Genomic DNA, 6,191 nt, shown 5'->3' on the forward strand with positions numbered 1-6,191 from the left:
TGTCCTATCTTTATGTTAACATACTTTACCAGCCTTTTCTTTGGGAGCTTTCCTGCTGCCATCCTCTTCTCTTGGCACAAACAGGAAGTAAACAGCTCTGGTCATGTGACAATTTACAGTAAACATGCGACACTGCACATATTTCATTGAGACCCTTAATTTTTTCAATATCTGCTGGAAATGCATTGATAGATCATTCAGTAACATTTTTATAGCCTTAGAAATGAAACATTTTTTTACGGTCACTATTGTGACCGGTGGGATTAAATGGGTTAAGTACTGTCCACCTCTGTTAATTTCTGTCCTGTTGAGAGAAAAACAACTAAATGCTTAAAATAGCATCTTAATATAAAAACTGATCATACAGCAATATTCTTTATGTATTTGAAAGACAACATGCAAAGCCAACAATTCTCTCTGTTTCTGAAGTTGTGTGACATGACAGAAGATCTCAAAATTTACAGCCAGTTAAATGACATGCTCATTAACAATCTGATAGTATTCCAGAGTTTAAAACTGCTGAACAAGCTCTTACATTTCCATCACTTACCTTTGAGTGAATGTCAGATGTGATCAATAGTTTCCGTGTGTCTGACTAAAGTTGTTTGCAGAAGCTTCCAGTTCATCAGATTTACTTATTTTCCTTCACTGAATTCTTACTCTCAGCAGCTGTGATGTCATAGCTCCGCCCACTTTCTAATTCATCCATCCTGAGTGTGAAAACACTTCAACATGCTTTTAAAATCCATCCAACGTCCATCACATTAGCAAACAAAAATCTTTTAGTTGTCATACCAATCAACCCCTGGGATTTCAGTTTTTTCAGTTGCCAGGACAACCAATGTAGGAATGCACACGTCACCACCCTGTAGCGCGAATCTCTGCCTATTAAATTTCAATGTTTATTTTGTCGGTCCGCCTCAGTGGAATCTGTTGGTTCATCGAGCTAAAATAATGTGAGTATTGCTTTTGCTTAAAGGTGTCATGAACTGGCTTTTTTATATACAGTATATACTGTTGTCTGAGGTCAACGTATGACGTTCGTGTGGTTTTTACATTCAAAAACATCATAATGAATAAGTAATAGGCTATTTTCTGCCCTGGTTTTGAGCCTCTCTCTTGCGTGCTCAGATTTTATGGGCGTGCCGCACTGAAGACTTGGAAGTAAACGCCCACGGCTAGGATTGGATAAGATTTACATATTTAATGAGCTTCGGCTCCCTGCGAGTACGAGTGAGGGATTGTTTTAAAGCATGTGAGAAAACGGCAACCGGAATTATTCGTCCCACAGGGCTTGCAAAACGTCTTTATCAAACAAACAATGATTTATCTCTCATCCACCCGCGATTGATTGGAATGTTATTTTTTTATTACTTGGCCCGCCCGATCGGTGGATATAAAGCACGAACCGCTCACACACACACGTGCGGGTGTGCGCAAGTACGTTGCAGACTGCGTGATCAAAACTTCTGCGATTGTATTTTTCCTTCAACATTCAAGTCAAGAGAGTGAACAACGCATATCCAGAACCACAAATAAATGTAAATGTATGTTTGAGTCGGTGGGCGGGGCTACAGAATCAGGCGTTATTCTTCTTCTTCTGAGGCGGTGCTTCACCACACTCTAACTTCATAGCCTGGCACATTCTGAGATTGATCGTTTTCAGCTCTGAAACTTACAAGATATTCTTATATTACCATGACCTACACTCTTAAAAATAAGGGTGCCAGGAAGAACCAAAAAGGGGTTTTCACGGCGATGCCATAGAAGAACCATTTTTGGTTCCCTGAAGAACCGATTTGGGAAAGGTTCTTTAAAGAACCATTTTTTTCTAACCCTTTTATAGTCTAAAGAACCTTTCTACGCTATAAAGAACCTTTTGTGCAAAGGAAGGGTTCTTTGGATGTTTATGGTTCTTCATGGAACCATACACCTCGCCAAAGAACCTTTATTTTTAAGAGTGTATTATATCAAAAGCTCAAGGGAAAGTTGTTTTCTCAATTCATCACCCCTTCAAAATTTAGTCAGAACAATGTAAATAATTACGTAAACCCTGCACTTTGGTACTTTTATAAGTAAAATACTTTTTATAAGTCTTCATTGAATTTATTAAATTCATTAAGTTCATTAGTATTTAGCCTCAATAAATCTAGTGATGATTCTCTCTAATCCATGTATCATTCGTTCAGTTGTTTTTTGATTTAATATTGAAAGTGGAAAAATGAGAAAACAGGTCGTTTTTGTTTGTTTTTTTTCTCAGAAATTTTTTTTTTTGATTTCGGCTTGATTTTTAGTTTTTTGTTCAGAGGTAGAAAAATGAATAAACAGTTTAAATATTTTATTTCTACACGTGGGCGTGAATTATACACCCCTTTCTGCTGATTGGTCAGCTGAATATCAAACTATTCCGTCATCAGTTCTTCCTCAGTTACGCACAGCAGAATAGTCCTGCGCTTCTACAGCTGTACGGGTTCTTAACGCGTTTATTGCAACTACATTTCATATTTTTCTCATCAAACCACCAGACTAACGAAAGGCTCGACACAACCCGTCCCGGGGCAGAGCCTAGACATTAGAGCTTAGACAGGGCTTTCTTCTGTGTAGACCAGCAGTTTTAGACCAGCAAAGTGCCAGGGGGCCTGCAAAATAATTTGCTATATCCTACTGTATTCTCCAGACTGTAAAGTTACGTTTTTTTATCATGAATCAATAAACTTAATGCATTTAACGTCAAATAATCGAAATGTTGACTTTTTAAAGTAGGCGCGTCAAGTATTCGCTGTATTTTAGTTAATGTTTCTGGTGTGCGCCAGAAAGATGTTCAAGGAGACCGAGACGTGCTAAAGCAGTGCATCCTGTTTTTTTTCTTTCTCAAAGGCATGACCGTTTGTAGTCATTTTAAATGTACACAAATAAAATAAACATTTACTGTTTTGAATAATGAAAAAATTTATGTTGTCGCCGGCGCCATTTTCGAAAGACAAGTTGCGGTCTAATATAACACCCAGGTCTTTTACTGTAGTGGATAAAGTGACAGGACATCCTTCCAAGTCAAAGTTGTATTGTGAGAATGAACTTGACTGCAATATAATATTCTAATATAAATCTGTTTTTCCATGGCAGAACTATGACCAATACAATGATGGCCATAATGAGCCTCAGAGGAAGAAGAGGGAAGGTTGCCTTCGTGAAGACCCGTCTCTACAAGATAATCTGTGGTGAGTTTGCTTTAACATAATAGTTTTGTAACAATGTTTTAAATAATTGAATATAGTAAGCAGAATAATAATTCAAAATAAATTATTTTAGTTGGATGACTCTACGGAGCATGCTCTAATATCATATATAATACTCCATTCTGGGTTCTAGACTAACTTCTCTACCGGCAGCACTGGTTCCTACCAACTCCATTTTGTTGCTCGCCCCAGCACATGATTATAAATGACCTTGCATGTTGATAAATACTACTTTATATACTTGAAACATTGGCCACAAAAGTTGATATTTGCTAAATATTTTAATATTTAGGTTAGCGTTTGCTAATACTGATCTGTTGTTGTTGTTGTTTCCCCCTCATCAGACGCTGTCTTGAGCTCATTTGATACAACTACAACAAAAGTAGATGAATACATGGCCAAATACTTGAAATATGCACCAGAGAGGATGGGTGGCGGTGGCAGAAAGAAGTCACATGAAGGGAAGATTTAACCAGCCGTGTTCAATGTTTGGGCCGTGTTTCTAAAGGTTAAAGTTCGACATGTGTAAAATTATGTTGTGTGAAACGTTGGCACACTTGCAGCCATGTAATAAAGCATGTTTCTTACGTCAGTGGAATGTCTTTATTAATCTTCCTGGTCCTGATTTGACCAATTGGGTTCTTCCTTGCCGACTGCGTATCTGCAAACTTAGTATTTATGTATCCATTTCAAGGTGTTTGGTGTTACTGTTGAACACCTCAATACAGTTAAAACAGTTTTACAAAATAAACAATGGTAAAAAGCAGGACTTTATAGTAGGGCTGTCAAAAGATTAATCGCGATTAATCTCATCCAAAATAAAAGTTTGTGTTACATAATATATGTGTGTGTACTGTGTATAATTATTATTTATATATAAAAACACACACAAGCATGCATATATTTAATAAAAATGTATTATATTTATATATAAGATATTTATATTTATATATAATATAAATTATATAGATGTATATACAGTATATACATGCAAATATTTCTTAAATATATACATGAATGTGGTTGTGTATATATATATATATATATATATATATATATATATATATATATATATATATATATATATATATATATATATACATACATAATAATTATACAGAGTACAGACAAATATATTATGTAAACACAAATTTTATTTTGGATGTGATTAATCTTTTGACAGCCCTACTTTATAGTGACGTTGAAATTTCAACGTTGATTGGATTTGCAAAATCTAAACAAAATTCAACGGTTATCCAACACTGGCACCTGACGTTGATTCAACAGTGAATCGACGTTAAAATGCCAGCTGGGGACATTCAATATTAACAACTGGAGAGAAAAGAGAGAGAAAATTGCTTCAGAGATTTCCTTACAAAATAACAATAGAAACACTCTGGAAAGTTTGGAAATGTAGCATATTATGTAGAATTTCACCATATAATATTAAATCAAATGATGTAAAATTTCATAGTAGATTTATATCAAAAAGTACATAAAATCAAAGTATAAATGAAAGAAAAGCAAACAAATATGTGTGTTGAACAAAAATATAGAAATTTGTAACAAATTAGCCTTTCAAAATGTAGCTGTGACAAAATGTTTTTTTCAAACAACATAAAACTCACAAATATTTCATAATATTTGATGTTTTGTCAGTGATTTTTTTTTGTCTTTGCATCTTTTTGTACACTTTTTGTCCATCACATATTCATTCCTGTACAGTTGTAGGTGAAATCTACAACCCCAAATCAGAAAAAGTTGGGACAGTATGGAAAACGCAAAAAAAAAAAAGAAGTGATTTCTAAATTTACTTTGACTTGTATTTCATTGCAGACAATATGAACACAAAATATTTCATGTTTTGTCTGGTCAACTTCATGACATTTGTAAATATGCATCCTTTCCTGTCATTCAGACCTGCAACACATTTCAAAAAAAGTTGGGACAGGAGCAATTTAGGGCTAGTAATGAGGTAAAATGGTTAAATAATGATGTGATTTGAAACAGGTGATGTCAACAGGTGATTGTAATTATGATTTGGTACAAAAGCAGCATCCAAGAAAGGTCTAATCCTTTAGGAGCAAAGATGGGCCGAGGATCGCCAGTTTGCCAACAAATACGTGAGAAAATTATTGAAATATTTAAAAACAATGTTCCTCAAAGAAAGATAGGAAGAGATTTGGATATTTCACATTCAACAGTGCATAACATAATTAAAAGATTCAAGGAATCTGGAGGAATTTCAGTGCGTAAAGGACAAGGGCGCAAGCCTAAGCTGAACAACCGTGATCTCCGATCCCTCAGGCGGCACTGCATCAAGAATCGTCATTCATCTAGAAGCCATATCACCACATGGGCTCAGGACTACTTTGGCAAACCTTTGTCAAGTACCACAATACGTAGTTACATCCACAAATGCCAGTTAAAACTGTACTGTGCCAAAAGGAAGCCCTATGTTAACAGTGTCCAGAAGCGCCGTCGACTTCTCTGGGCTCGGAGGCATCTGGGATGGACCATCACACAGTGGAAACGTGTACTGTGGTCAGATGAATCAGTATTTCAGGTATTTTTTGGGAGGAATAGACGCAGTGTGCTCCGGACCAAAGAAGAAAAGGATCATCCAGACTGTTACCAGCAACAAGTCCAAAAGCCAGGGTCTGTCATGGTATGGGGTTGTGTCAGTGCCCTTGGCAAAGGTAACTTGCACTTCTGTGAAGGCTCCATTAATGCTGAAAAGTACATAGAGATTTTGGAGCATAATATGCTGCCTTCAAGAAGACATCTTTTCCAGGGACGTCCATGCATATTTCAACAAGACAATGCAAAACCACATTCTGCACACATTACAAAGTCCTGGCTGCGGAGGAAGAGGGTTCGGGTACTTGACTGGCCTGCCTGCAGTCCCGACCTGTCTCCAATAGAGAATGTGTGGCGCATTTTGAAGCGCAAAAT

The sequence above is a fragment of the Gobio gobio genome (genome assembly GCF_949357685.1).
Source record: "Gobio gobio genome assembly, chromosome: 21".
Classification (NCBI taxonomy): Eukaryota; Metazoa; Chordata; class Actinopteri; order Cypriniformes; family Gobionidae; genus Gobio; species Gobio gobio.